Source organism: Halyomorpha halys, unplaced genomic scaffold (genome assembly GCF_000696795.3).
Source record: "Halyomorpha halys isolate HHAL.00 unplaced genomic scaffold, Hhal_1.1 Scaffold22.1, whole genome shotgun sequence".
Classification (NCBI taxonomy): Eukaryota; Metazoa; Arthropoda; class Insecta; order Hemiptera; family Pentatomidae; genus Halyomorpha; species Halyomorpha halys.
Window position 1 is genome coordinate 1,834,555 of NW_027104816.1, and position 16,314 is coordinate 1,850,868.

Genomic DNA, 16,314 nt, shown 5'->3' on the forward strand with positions numbered 1-16,314 from the left:
AAACTTATTTGCTCTCGAGGTCTCTTTGAAATGGCGTACTCCAATGCCCTGCCACCTGCAGTTAGCCCATTCCTCGAACGCATTTTCACGTAGCGACTGTCGTTGAGCTTTCACACTCCGATGCTCCTGATCAACACCCAATCTATCTGCACATTCAGCGATCTCAGCTGAACAATCAAAAGTGGACTGGAACAGAGCATCGGGTACATTTGACAGTCGCTGAGCAATGGACCAGTGTTGTAGGGGAGCCTCCCATTGGCAGCGGATCAAGCCTAGACCTCGGTACCTCCTCGGAGCATACAACATCGCCGCGGAGGTGTTCGCAGGGAGCCCTATAATGGCTTTAACACTTCTGCGAATCATTGTGTCGATGCCATCCAGGATTTCAGGACGTAGGTTTGTGAGGGGAGCAGTTTGGAGAGGGTATGTAAGACCCAGGAACACGTACTGGTTGACAATGTTGACCTTCTGCTCGGACTTAAGCAAGCACGAGGCGACGAGCTTATTCAAATTCATATCCAACTTCGTCACCGAATCCTCGTTGAACGGTAGCTCTTCCGAGAATGTGCATCATAAATATTTTATGGTGTCGCCTTCTTTCATTGTAAGGATGCTAGCTTCGTTCTCGAGGGAGAGCTTCGTCGATTTCAGCTCTCCCTTATTTATGACGATGCCCACATCGTTTGAGGATTCAATGCCAAACCGATTTCTTTGAATGTGCTCTGAACGCTATCAATGACTCCTTCCGCAGCAACCCTGTTGCACGCTGAAACCGCCTGGTCATCCGCGAACCCTGTGAAGACCACACAACCTTGGTCACTATTGAGCTTATATCCATATTTACTTACGAAGCTTTGCTCACACAGGTCGCGGTATAGATGGTCTATAGCCAGGTTGAATAGCAAAAACGACAAGGGGCCGCCTTGAGGTACTCCACGCTTTACTCTGATTTGGCATGTTAAGTGGGCACCTACATTTATTTTGATGTTGTTTGTTGTAAGGAGAGCCAAAATCACATCTCTAAGATCCGGCGACACACCCCTTGCCTTCATTGAGCTCACAATATGGATCATGGCCAACATTGTCAAAGGCACCAACAACGTCGAGAAATACCACCGCGCAATTACTTTTCTTACTTCTTGCATCTTTCAAATTACATGGGCTATATTAAAGAATTTTATTGTGCGGATTAAAACACCATCCGGCGCCGGTAATGTATCTAAAGAGGTAGATTTTATGGCCCTCCGTATTGATTCAGTTTCTACTGAAATCAAATTCGGCATCGGGGCCTGTTCTTCGTAAGCGTGTAGAGGCTTACGGAGATTTTCGCTTTCAAAAAGGGTCTCATAATGCCTCTCAATTTCAGCCACCTTTAGGGGACATTGCTTAAGAGCGTCGGCATTCATGATATTTTGCACTATTTTTTTTTCTTTTATTGTGATAGTTGTATTGTGCAACCTCGTATTGATACTGTTCTTGCCGACGACTCCGGTCTGCTTTATTGGCCCTCTGCGGATTTGATACTTTTCCGGTACCTTTGTCCGCCATATTAGATTTATTTTTCTTCCTCATTTTGTAGAATTTAACGGCTGGGTGCTGGGGGCCTGGAAGTTCCGCATTGATCGTCTTTAGGAATATTAGGAACTTGCCTACGGCCTCGTCAAAATCCGCAGTATTTATGGTATTTTGCTCATGCAAGCTTTTGAAAGTAGCAGACCATTTAGCAATGTCTTCCTTTATTTTAGACCTTTCACCCTCTCCATTTTTATTACATTACTAATTATTCCCCTCAGTGTGTTGTTATTAGCCTCCCTGGGATGCTTCTTTCCGATATGGTTTCCGAGCCATCTTTCACCCTTAAAAGAGAGTCCACTGATAGGACAAACCTTATCCTGAGGGCGTGGGCTTTTGTCTTGTCCGCTGCCCGCCTCCGTGATACTGCCTTGGGCTTTCGGTGGACGAGGAAGATCTTCAATGGAGATAGTCTTTCCTAAAACTACCCCGTCTGCAACTGGCCATTCTACTTTTATGAAGTCCTTTTCACCACCGGCCGTAGTAGCCACAGACATCAGAGAGACAACAACTGCCTTGAGCTGTCCCTTCAGTCCTCAGAATCCATACCGTCTGACCCACTTCCATCTTTTTCTTTGATTTCGTATTTATCTTCGTTGGTTTTTACTCTTTCTAACTTTTCCCTCTTTCCTTTTTATTTATTCTTTTTCCCATCCAAGATTACCCAACACATGCATCGTTGAAATAATTGACTAAATATAATAAAAGTTCATATGTGTTAAGATAAATTGCTAAATTTAAACAGTTAAACTTCATAGATATTAAAATAAATAATATTGCAGCAAAAAATAAATAAATAAATAAAACCAAAGGACATGCATACATGCACTTACATCGCAATATCTCTATCCCAATCACTCCCTACAATACAGTTTAAGATAATAAAAAGATTTTATAAATAAATAAATAGGTTAAAATATGTCAAAATAAATAGGCTAAAAGTAATATGACGTCAAATCGTTAAAAAAAGAAAGTGATATACACTTATGTCGAACATCATAAAAGAAAAAAAAAAGACGTAGGGCTCCTCGGATGACAGAGGAGTAGATAGCCTGACCTTGATTTCCAGCTGACAGGAGTGGGGAGGAGCTGAGCCACTGATAACAACAAACAGGTCCCAATGGAATGAGGCTACCTTCACATTTAATAATCTCTGTAATGGCTGGTCTAGTTTTCGTAGAATTCTAGAGATGTTCAGTCTTCCTTTTAATCACGAATTATGCCAATTTTCGCTACGAACCTGCGTAGTAAACCACTCACGATCCAGCACTAACGTGGAGCCGATGTGGTACTGTCCCCGGCCAGAGCCCGTCTCTGATGTTAATATTAAACATTGATATTTTAAAACATCGATATTTTCCGTATTCGATGTCGCATCCCTAGTTCCAGCAACAACTTCTGACTGTCCGGAGCATGCTTAGTCGTTGGCACAGACCTTATGTTACCGAAATGGATGTTCAAAAACATCGATGTATTTTTGGTAATGTTTTGTAAACAACGATATTTTAATATTGAGCCTTGATATTTTAAAACATCAATGTTTTTGGTTGTCCATGTCCATGCGTAATAAGTGTTTTTCCCTCCCAAACCCTATACTGTGGATGCTCAGTGCAGTTCTGGATAATCAGAAGTCGATGGAAAAGACCTATGTTATTGAAATGGATGCTAAAAAAATCAATGTATTTTTGGCAATGTTTTTTAAGCAATGATATATTCAAAAACATCGATCTATTTTTGCCAATATTTTCTAAGCAACGATATTTTAATATTGAACATTGATATTTTAAAACATCGATGTTTTTGTAGTCGATGTCTCTTCCCTAGTTCCAGCAACCACTAATGACTGTTGGTATCATGCGTAATAAGTGTTTTCCTTCCGAAACCCAATACTGCGCATGCTCTGTGCAGTTCTGGATAATCAGAAGTCGTTGGAAGAGACCTTATGTTACTGAAATAAATGTTCAAAAAATGATGTATTTTTGGCAATGTTTTGTTAGGAACGATATTTTAAAACATAAGATAAAATCCCTGTTCGGGCACCAGATAAAGAACTTAACCGCGGAAAGAACTTTAAAAAAAACTTTATTGGTATCAAAGTTGCAAAAATGCACTACTACTATACACTATTACTACGAATAACAAGGTAACAACTCTAATGTCTGAATGACCTCTTAGCTCGGTAACAGGGGATATAAATACAATAATGGTGGAAGAGGTTAATGCTGAGTCAGATATATCGGATTATGCACCTTAACTCCTCCCTCCTGAAGATGCGAAACTCCAGAGAGCATTATTTATTAGGTAAAGTCCAAGGATTGTTTATATGAGGGAGTATAATGTCTTCTACTTTTGGTGTTGACATAGATCTCTAGGTAAATTTACAATGGTTTAGGGTAAGAATATAGATATGATGCATAAAAAGATAGAAAACAAAAATACTGAAAATATACAAATAATAATCATGTTCTACAATTGATATATAATCTAAAGTTTCTAGCATAACAGATGGGTTAGGTGGTAATTCAAGTACATCAAAGGACATATTTAAGGGTAAAGGTTTACCAATAGTATTTTCTAATTTAATAACTTTTTGAATCAATAACTATAGTATTAGGTTTAGGACATTGTAACAATGTTTTATTTTGTTCTAATTTAATCAATGCTGTTAATGGTCAAAAAATAGGATGTGTGGCCTTATTTTCTAATGTTATATAACTTGTATTAAAACTAAGATAATAATCTACTTAATCAATATACTTAATGAAAGAAATTACATTAATACTAGATGTTATACAATGTTTAAAGTTATTTGTAAGAAGGTTTTGAATACAACTATCATTAATTTCCTTAACATTTATACAATAATAATAAGTATTTATATATGTACAATTACCTGTAAGAGTTGTATTCTTATCTAATAATATAAGTTTATTAGGAATTAATGTTGTTACAAGAGTGTCTTTGTGTGATACAGGAATTGGAAGAAGATACATAGTACTATATATTTTGGTTTTCAAAAGAATTGCTATGAAGTAATGAATTAAATTAGTTTTAATTGAACATCTAGTTTTGCTAATTTGCCATAAAATTTCTAAGTCAATAGATATTAAGGATATATTTCGTTTTATTAAATATAAACTGTCGGTCTGTGTTAACATGCTAGAGTGCAATATTCCTAATTCACAGAATTCTTGACAGTTTTCAATGTCTAATGTTCTCAAGGTGATGTAATTAATAATGGATTAAAGTTCCTTCAAATGGGAAGTTATTGTAGCCATGTCTAATGTATTAATAATTTTAGAGGCTCGGTCATTGTTTTTATTAAGTATTAATATATCGTTCCGAAAGATTTCTATTAATTTTTTATTATATAGGATTTCTTATTCAATATTATGCTCAATAGGATAGGAATTTCGCTCTAATTTTGTAATAATTTGATCATAGTGTTATTTGTCAGATGCATCCATGATGCCAGTGACCCATTTAATTGCTGTTCCAATACCGTTTATTAGACCTCGTTTCTGTCGTTTATTTGGAGGTTTATTAAGAAGTGATTCTACTTTGGATTTAACGAATTACAATTGCCTGTGAACCGTGTCAAAAGATGTATTAGTTTTGAAAGAATTTAAATTTTGTTCTGCTAAGTTAGTTCTTCGTTTAAATGAGTGAAATTTATGTAATGAATAAAAGTATGATATTTATCTACTGTGTAGGCTGGTGGCATTTTTATTGCCGTTATACCTGGTGCGTTAGTCAAGTCAGTAATTTCACAGGTGGATATTATATGAAACGTCCATAGGAGAAACATCATCATTCCCATCATCTTCATTATCTGAAACAGGCAATGTTAATATTGTTTGAGGCTTTGCTTTATTTTTATAGTTTTTACGTTTCCTTTGAAGTTTGTCAGAATGAACTAGGATTTCCTTATTTCTATCTTTTAATTTACAGACAGGTTTGAAAGGGTTTTCATTCTTATTTCTAGTTCTAACCCTGGCGTAAGTGTTATATGGGTTACTAACATCCTTATACTGGTTGAGAAGCTCTGTTCTTGTTTCTTTTTCAGTGTCAATTCTAGTTTTTATTTGTTCCTGTATTAATTTTAAATTATTGTGATGTTGTTCTATTAATTTTTCGGTTATATTAGCTTTATTTTCTTTACATTTTTGTGTTCATTCGGAGTTAATTTTAATTTTTGGTTCAACTATTGTTAAATGCAATTACCGTGAGATATAAAGTTTTTTTGAGTTTTATATTTGGTTCAGTTTCTTTTAAATTTCTCAATATTTCTATAAGTGTCGAGTGTGTCCTATTTAAAAGTCCGAGTAAGTTGGGATGGTTGGGGGTGATATAGTAGGGTCCAATCTCCTGGGAGCTGAGTAAATTTTCAATTAAGTTATTTTTGTATTTCCTACCATTATCCATTTGTATTCTGTCAGGCGAGGGATACAATTCTAAATATTGTATAGTTACATCTGAGACCTGTATGGGATTGCAGGCATCAGATATTCGAGCAAAAAGACGTTTAGAAAAAGTATCTACAATGGTGATAATATATTTTTGTTCATAGTGCGGGGTATCAATCATAAGTTCCTCAAATGGTTCATCTGGAGTAGGTTAACACAAATCTGCTGGTTGGATGACTCTTGAGAATGTACTGTCGCGAGACTCCTGGTGTTTAATTTGTTGTCTCTGTTGTTATGAGCTGCAGGATCTCTAGTTCCTATATTGTCGAATTCCTCAACAAATTCTTCTAGTCGTCTGATGAAGCCAAGGGCATATTAGATGTTTCTTCTAAAATTCTATCTAATTCCTCAATGACATTAACCTCATGTGGATTTCTAGATAATGCATCAGCAATATTAGTTTTCCCTTCAATGTGCTTTATTTCAAATTCGAAATCGGAAAGCTGAAATATCCATTTCATGAGCCGAGCATTGGTGTTTTTCATTGTAAATAACCAAATTAATAGTTTATAGTCTGTATGTATGAAAAACTTGTTCCCATAGAGATACGGTTTAAAATGATTACATGCATACACTATTGCTAATAGCTCTTTTTCAATTGTAGAGTAGTGATGTTCTGTATCAGAGAGTGTGCGGAATGCAAAAGCAATAGGATGGTCCCTCCCTTCTGGGATTTGTGATAACACTGCACCAAGCGCTACTGAACTTGCATCAACGGTCAAAATGAAAGGGAGTTCCCAATCAGGGAATTGAAGTATAGGAGCGTTCAGAAGGTGTTGTTTAGTAAATTAAAAGCTCCCTCGTAAGATGATGGACAGATTGTTTTTTCATCAATGAGAAGGGAATGAGTGAGAGGTTTGGCTAGGTGGGCATAATTATGAATGAATTTACGGTAATATCCCGTCATACCTAGAAATAGTTTTATTCCTTTATGTGTTGAAGGTAAAGGGAATTTTTCGATAGCTTCAACTTTAGATGGATTGGTTTTTAAACCGTCTTTAGATACTATATAACCTAAAAATGGGAGTTCTATTTTTAGGAACTCGGTTTTATCTAGTTGAATGGTAAGTGAATGTTGGCTTAGTTTTTGGAAAACAATTTCTAAATGCTGTAGATGATCCTCCATATTTTTAGGAAAAATAATTATATCATCCGTATAGACTAAACAATTGGGAGTATTGCTTAACATCATGTTCATAGCCCTCTGAAAGGTTGGAGGTGCATTACAAAGTCCGAATGGCATTCGGAGAAATTCGTAATGACAAGATTCAGTTGAGAAAGCAGTTTTTTCTATAGATTCTTCATCCATCTCAATTTGGTGGAAACCAGATGCTAAGTTAAGAGTGGAAAAGATCTGAGTGTTATTCAATTGATTAAGAAGATGTTCAATATTAGGTGAGAACTTATCTGGTATGGTCTCCTGGTTCAATTTTCGGTAGTCAATGAACTTCAGAATTTTTTTTTTCCCGCTTGCATCGGTTTTCTTTCGTGGCACCCAAATTGGTGAATTATAGGCAGATTTACTTTCCTGAATTATATTAGATTTTAGTAGTTTGTCTATTTCATTTGATATGTCATATTTAATTTGGTGTGGATATCTATAATTTCTGCTATAGATGGGTTTATCATTTTTTAATTTTATGGTATGTTTTAATAGTTTAGTTGATTTAGGTGGATTATTTTAATCCTTCACCATCTCAGGATATTTAGTTAAATGTTTAACTAATTTATTTAAATTATCGGCTGCGATGTGCACGTGCCTAATTTAATTTTTAATTTTTTCGTCATTATTATTATTATCTGGTTTTTCTCGCTATTGCGGGTTGAGTAGGTGGGGCACCTAGAAGTCCAATCAACTTCATACTTTGTTTATTTATTTATTTTCTCTTTTTAGTTATTAAAATCGTTCGTACTATACGTGCTGTGTCTAAGAGAACCGACTGTTGAGCCTCTCTCAGTACATCAACAGGCACTCCCAAACCATTCACGCCTGACACTGTGGATTTTGGTACGAGGCCATTGGTGGATATTATGATTGGACTTGTGGTAACTCCCTCCAAGTGATACAGTTCCTTCAATTCAATTGCCAATTCCTGACATTTCCTTAGTTTTTCTACCACAGTAGAGCTTATATTATTATCGTTTGGGATTCCGACATCAATAAGTTCAGCTTTATTTTTTCTTAGACCAATAAGGAGGATATCTGGTTTATTATGGCGTACTGTATGGTCCGTAATTATTGATTCATCCCAATAGAGCTTGAGAGGACCTTTTTGGAGGAGTCTATTTGGGTGGTACTTGTAGTATGGGCTCTTATCTTCAATTAAGTAGTACTTTATCGCTTGTGCCTGATGCAAAATTTTGGCCACATTGTTGTGCCTCTGTAAATATTCAGTACCAGTCAACAATCCACATCCACCCGTGATATGTTGGATTCATTGCAGCGCCACCGAGCATAATCTCCATTATTCTTATCCGGTGCTGTTGTGTCTTTCAGAACATGCTTCCTATAAGATCTGGTGGCAATAACCTGATCTTGAATGACAATCACAAACCCCTCTGTCTCGGACAATAGCCTTCCAGCTTTTAGCCATTCGACTGATCTTCATTCGGAGGCTTCATTTAGTTGGCTGTAGAATCTCCCATAGAGACTTACTTTTCCATTCCACCAGTCGCTATTTTTCTGAAACAATATTCGGTTCATCCGCTCTGCTCAGGTTCAGTGCAGTCAGACCATTATCCATTGTAACGATTGCTTGATACACACTAGTGGTTTTTGAATGGAAATATTGACGCAGGGATAATTCTTGCTTGCGGCACGTTTCTTCATTATTTATGAGTCCTCGTCCTCCTTCTTCCCTGGATAAATGAAGTCTGGATTTAGATGATATGGGATGATAGGCCCGCTCTTGCGTGAGTGTCGTTCTTACAAGACGATCTATTTCTTGTAGGCTGGTATTTGACCACTGTAATATTTCAAAGCTGTAACTTAGCGCTGGTATGACCCAAGTATTGATGGCCTTGATTTTATGTTTTCCAAAAAGTTGAGTCTTAATACTTTTCGTAGTCTCATTTTCAACATTAATATTAGCTCTTGTTTCACATCCTTTCGAAATATTTTGAGGTGCTGCTGTATACCTAAATATTTTTATTGTTATTTGGCTTCTAGTTCCCTGATGCATTCATCTTCATTTATCAGCAGGTCCTGGGCATTGACCACCTTTTCGTTGTTCACATGCAGCACCGCGCACTTATCAAGTCCAAATGACATGGTTATATCTTGGGTATAGGATGACACTATTTCACTCATACTTTGTAATTGTTGTTTGTTTTTTTGCATATAGCTTAAGATCATTCATGTACCAGTTGTGGCTGACAGTGGTTGCCTCGTCCTTGGTATTGAGTTTGTAGCCCACCTGGTTCCTCCGCAGTATCCGAACAGCGCTATACAAAACCACAATGTGCTAAGGCAATCTCCCTGGTATGTACCCCTCATAATTTTCATTTAGTTATTACCATGGATCACACCTATTTTCAGCTTAGTCATCCAGCCTGGCATCAAATTTGTGAGTAGTTTGCTTACTTTAGTTTGGACCTTATATATTTCCAATACGTTGAGCAGCCAACTATGTGGTACAGAATCGAAAGCCTTCCTATCGATCCACGCCATTGAAAGGTTTCGCTGCCTTCTAGACACCTGTGCAGAAATAAGGAACCCATTACTAAAAGCTCGTTGCAACCCCTAGCTCCTTTTTTGCACCCTAGTTGTTCGCTGAGTATCATGTCATTAGATTCGAAGTGGTCGTATATCTTCGTTGCCAAGATAGAAGTAAGAATTTTATAAATACCATTCAAGCAAGTTATTGGCCGGAAATCTTCGGATCGTAAATTCGGCCCATCCTTCTTAGGGAGCAAATAAGTTACGCCATCTGAGAAACCCTTTAGGGGAGCCTGCTTGCCATCTAATACATCCTGGAAGCCATTGGCCAGTAATTGGTGCAAACTCCGAAACCTTTTCATCCAGTAATTCTGAATTCCATCAGAGACTGGAACCCTCCAATTTTTCATGTTGCTGACTGTTTTATTATTATTACTAAAGGTTTCTATGTGGTGCATTACGTGTTCAAGTGAACCGTTATTAATTTTAAGTTTTTTAACTAACAAAAAAATTTCATCTTTTCTGCTAAGTATATCAACATCTAACTTTTTCATTGTTTCATATCCTAGTAATATATCAAAACTATCACTAAATGGAAGAATATAGAACTTAACTAAAAATTTATTATCAATCCCTAAATTTGGAGCAAAGTCAATACATGCTGTGCTAGTACCCTTTTCGCGTCCTGTAGGGGTCTTAATAAAAAAAGTCTTCCGACTTTATTTCTGCTCCCTCGGGTAAGGAACGTGGATTAGTATAATTTTTTAAAGCACCAGTATCAATTAGCCAGCTCTGTCCCTTAAAGTCCTTAAATTGTGGTAATTAATCTGTGAAATTTAAGGGATATTCGGGGATGGGTCTGGTTGGCATACGTCTAAAAAATTATCGAACCTTTGAGTCAATGCTTCTAGTTGTTGCCTGATGTCAGTCACCTCGTTAGGATCTTGTGTTACATGGTTCACAGGCAAGTTGTTTGACCTCACGGTTCTCATAGACACAGTATTTGCTGAGTCGGGATTAAAAGGGCCTGTGGGGAAAGGAGTCGTCTGCCATTGTTGCTCTCAGTTAAAACCTTGGAAATTATTATTAGTGGCTTGAATATTAAATCGTCTGTTTAGACTTGACTCTTTTTCACGATTGTGATTAGAATAATGATTTGGTTTGGGATGTTGAATTGGGGTGGGATTATAAGTAGGAATTGAATTATAATTAGGATTTTGATTATAATTAGTATTATGATAAATATTAGGATCGTGATTAACGTTCGGATTATAATTATGGTTAGAGCTAGGATTATAATTATGATTATGATTATAATTGTAACTAGAGTTGGGATAGGAATTATAATTTTGTTTAAAAGGTTTATAATTTTTATATTTAAAATTATTTTGATGTCCGTATAGTCGTTATAAAATAAAAGAACATCATCATTTTGTATAGCATTCCGAATGTCATCAATATCGGAAAATCTTAGGTGATTTAAGAAATCACAATGTTGAGGATGTAAATTAGTCTTAATGTGATAATTAATTTCGCGGTCTTGTAATTTCATTACTGTTCCTTTATTTACAATATCATCGTCCAGAGTAATTCTGGAGAATATTAGAGCTCTAATCTGAGCTATTCTGTCAATAAATAAAATAGGTTGTTCTCTTGGTCCTGATTTGATGTTTAATAGTTCTAATTTTAGTTGTTCTACAGTCCTTGAATCTTTAAAATTATTTTCTAAATGGTCTAGAAGTTCTGATACGTTTGTAAAAATATTTGTTAATAAGCAGTGCCTAGCGTTGCCTACTAACCGGGAAGTCACCTTGGAAAGCAATCGGGCGTGGTTTTGAAGCTTACAGGTGTTGTTATCACTACACACTGTACCATAGACAGCTTTAACGGTTTTTACAAAAAATATGAGATCTTCTGGATTACCATCGTACGTGGGGATGTGGTCATAGTCCTCTTTTACCATAGAATATGTTATAGTAGTCATAATGTTGGATACAATATAGTTATAATGTTGGATATATTAGAACTACTGCTTGAATTATTATGAATTAATAAATTACTTATTGATCTGCGATTTCACTTATATCTAATCTAACCATTTATGTTACAAACTAATCTAACCCTTCTAACTTCTGTTATCCTTAGGCATACATTAAAATATTACTAAAAAATTAATATGTACCTCAAGATCTTATTTTGAGTTCTGCGGTGTCCTATCGAAACTGTTTTTCTTCACCCTATTGAAGTGTAGAAACACAAACTTCAGGTGGTTTACACCAAGACCTGTTTTCAAATGACAATTTCTTCGACCTTTCCTGAGTGTCCGTTCAAGGCTGTCTTCACTGAGTTGATCTAAAATCTATTGGAATATTTCTTCGATTTTTTCTTGATCTTCAGGAAAATTTTGTCACCTTTACTGGCTTGAGGCTGATAGGGTCCCTGTTCGGGCGCCAGATAAATAACTTAACCGCGGAAAGAACTTTAAAAAACATTATTGCTATCAAAGTTACAAAAACACACTACTACTACGAATAACAAGGTAACAACTCTAATAATTGAATGACCTCTTAGCTCTGTAACGGGGGGATATAAATACAATAATGATGGAAGGGGATAATGCTGAGTCAGATATATAGGGTTATGCACCTTAACTATCGATGTTTGTTTTTGTCGATATCGTAGTTCAAACAATCACTAATGACTGTTGGAAGCATAGTAATGTTCTTCCCTCCCAAATCCTGTACTAGGCATTTTCTGCACAGTTACAGATAATCAGAAGTGGTTGTTAAAACAGACCTTTAATTAATCTTTATCTTGTTGTTAGCGTGAAGGTAGGAAGTACTTCCTCATCCCACCACTTTGTTAATAGGAATCTGTTTATACAGTAAATTTTTTTTTATTAAGTTACTTTCGCAAAAAAAAAAAAAAAAATTGAAAAATTAACACAAACATAAAACATCGATGTTTAAAAACCATCGCCTTCAAAAAATCGATGTCGCATCCCTACAAGGTTAGTTTACATAGAAAGTCTGGCTAGTGCTGGCTGTGAATGTATTATTTTGACTTTTAATTTTGTTTATATGTTCTTAATATTGATTAACTTTTTGTGTTTCTTAAGGTCTACTCTTTTTAATTTTTAAGTTAGCAAGTTGTAGTAAAAGAAACAAGGCATATTTATTACTGTCTGGTATTTTGTTTTTAGATTGTAAGGTAAGAATAATAGTTTTCTTTTTTATAACATAAATAATATCTACGCAATTTAACATAAGCTCTTTAAATAGATGTATAGCAGAAAAATATGCAGAAGGAACTCACAGAAATTAAAACTATTGGGAGAAAGTGTCAGTTTTTTTTTGTTTTTTTTTTCCAAAAGATCCTTCATTATGGAATGTGTTATAATATTCGATAGGAGGTATCCATTTTTACCGGAATATAAACAACTAACAAACATTTTTAACCAGAAGATTTTAAAGATAAGCAAAAGACTATGGTATTGGGAATTCCTCCAGTTAAATTAAGAAAAAGAAGGTATGAGGGTCAATTATTACTGTTAATATTGTAATCCTAAATTTATTAAGAAATATGTTCATATGCCCATGTATGTTTTTCCCCCGCCATATTGTGCTTGTACTTAGTATGAGTGAACTGTAATGAGAAGAGTTTATGACTAATAAAAAACCTTGCCTCTCGAATCTAGCGTTATTTATTAACCAACAATTACATAAAGATTTTATTTTTAAAAATTTAGCCATGGTTGGTTTTCTTACCTCTGATTCTTGCTAATGCAGAAGTAATAAATAGTATTAAAGTCTAGTATGATAAAGAATCAGATTTTCAGCAAATCTATGATATTTTAAATTAAACAACCAAAGTGATGTTAGTTTTTCTCCCTGAGGCAACAGAGATAAAATTCAATTCAGACTTTCATAAGTTAGTTTTTACATTAAATTTGTGTCTAAAATATTCACAATATGTGGTTTTGGTTTATTAAGATATAATTTTATAGTGTTAGTGTACAAAACAAGCTCCAGTGGCAGGAAATTCATAACAAAACTCCTCGTCTCCATCCACTTCTTCTGCTCCCTTGCCCACTCCTGCTCCCCCTCTCCTCCACTTTTTTAATATCCGAACCCCCACTTGCTCCCTTGAATTGCTTGACATCAGATATTGCCTTCCTCAGGTCCTGAGCAGTCACCGTTTGTACTTTGATCCACTCACTTTCAGCATGATAATTGACGGTAGAGATGGAACCTCGATTATCACTGTTTAAACTGCCGAGGTGGGTTTTCCTTGGCAAAGTTCAGGATTGGTGTTTGTTATACACGGTTACTTGTCATAATTAAAAACAGAAAATGCCCAACACAAGTGCAAAGACATAGGGAAAAAGTAAAAAGATAAAAAAAATAAATAAATAAATAAATGGTTCTCAGGACTAACAGTTTCTTTTGTTTCTAAAGGTATTAGGGTTACAGTACCACTTAAGCATTGTTGGGGTCAAGGGACTGGGGAGAAGTTTCCTTCACTCAGTCCTAGGGGAGTAGCTGAAAGACCAAAGATGCCTTGGCGGAGGTTTTGAGGATGCTACAACCAGGACCATCTGTGCGTGGTGAAGAACTGTATCCTGCAAGAGATGACCCTGCTTAGGTTTTGGATGTATGGCTGTAGGTTAACAGTCGAACTATGCGAATTCTGGATACCAGGCGACCTCCAGTTTTATTTAACCTTCCTGTGGCATGCGGGGTTCGTGTCACAGGTGACTGTTTGAATCCCTAGCTACTCATGGAAATGGACGGGAATAAAATCAACAATTTCAGTACTACATTGTCTTGTTAAAAAGATAAAGAATTCTCTAGATAATAAAGAAATAACACTGTGTGCATTCATGGATATAGAGGGTGCATTTGATAATACCTCACATGAAACAATAGGTAAGGCTACCAAGAGGAAAGTAGCTAGTGAAGCAACTGTCTCTTGGATAAATGAAATGCTAATAAACAGAAGCATTATAGCAAAGGTGGGAAAACAAAGTTGAAGGAAAACACCTAAAGGATGTCCACAGGGGGAGTTCTTTCTTCCCTCTTGTGAACTATGGTGGTAGATTGTCTCCTATACAAACTAACAAATGAAGAATTTGAAACTATAGGTTATGCAGATGATCTGGCTATAATGATAAGAGGCAAGTATAAAGAAACTTGATTGAGCGCGTGCAAATAGCCTTGAAGGGGTTACTTTGAATTAGTGCCAAGAACAAGGATTGAGCATAAATCCAAGCAAAACCAACATTGTACACTTTACGAGGAAGAGGATTCTTAGCATAAAATATTGTAAACTGGGAGTACAGATCAATACCACTAAAGAGGTGAAGTACTCAGGAGTAATCCTAGATCAGAAACTCGAGTGGAATTCCAATATAAACAGAGTCATAGGAAAAGCTAGAGCTTCCCTATGGACGTGTAAAAGTTTATTTGAAAAAAAAAATGGAGAATTAAACCCAAAATGGCGGAATGGTTATACACCAGGGTTATAAGACCCATGATGACCTACGCATCGGCAATTTGGTGGCCGAAAAGAGAGGAAAAAACCTCACAAATAATATTGGAAAAGGTACAAAGAATGGCGTGTCTAGGTGTGACAGGAGCACCCAGAATATGCCCCACAGCAGCTATGGAGACAATTCTGAACTTAACTCCACTACACATCTGGATACAAAAAGAAGCCATAATAAGTGGCTTAAGTATACAACATGACTGGAATTATAAACCAGGAAACTATCAAGGACACTTAAAGATCCTAAATAGGATTAAGAGAAAAGAATGGATGAGCTTACTAAGTGACCATTTACCTAAAAGATTTGATTTAAAAAAAAAAAATTCAAAGTATGTATTCCAGACAAAGAGATGCGGAGGAAAGGAGGCCCTAAATTTGTGAAGGGCACATTGGTCTGGTATACCGATGAATCAGTTAAGGAAGGAAAAGCAGGGGCTGGGGTTGTAGGACCAAATTGCAAAAGAACCCTAGCACTGGGAATATACCCAACTGTCTTCCAAACTGAAATACACGCAATAAAAATAGCGGCATTAGAAAACATTAAAAACAATCCAAAAGGAAAAATCATTTATATAATATCAGACAGCCAGGCATCAGGACATTGCTGATTTAAAGGCAATAATGTCCTATACTATAAAGTCAGGGCTAATCTGGAATTGCCTGGAAAGGCTAAAGGAATTAGCCAGAGGCAATAAACTGACCTTGATGTGGACCCCAGGACATGAGGGGGTAATAATAGTAATAACCACATTAGGGCACTTGCAGTCTTTCCTACACCCAGAGTCTCTAGGTTTCATTTGGCCAGTTCTCCAGGTTTCTTACCCTTTCTCCCACACAGAGAAAATATAAAATGATTAGCTTATGTGCTGTGAGCCCCCTATAGGATGGGTCACCTTTTCTGTGGTTCTTCGAGGTGTGTCTTTCACCCAATTAAAGTATCTCTACCATCTGAACAGTAGTATTGTTTTTTGTTACTAGTAAAAACTGTTTTGCAGGCTATTCTGCCCAGGTCATTAATTATAAGTCAAACACACCCTATTTTTTAAAAATTCATAAATATTTAAAACTTTT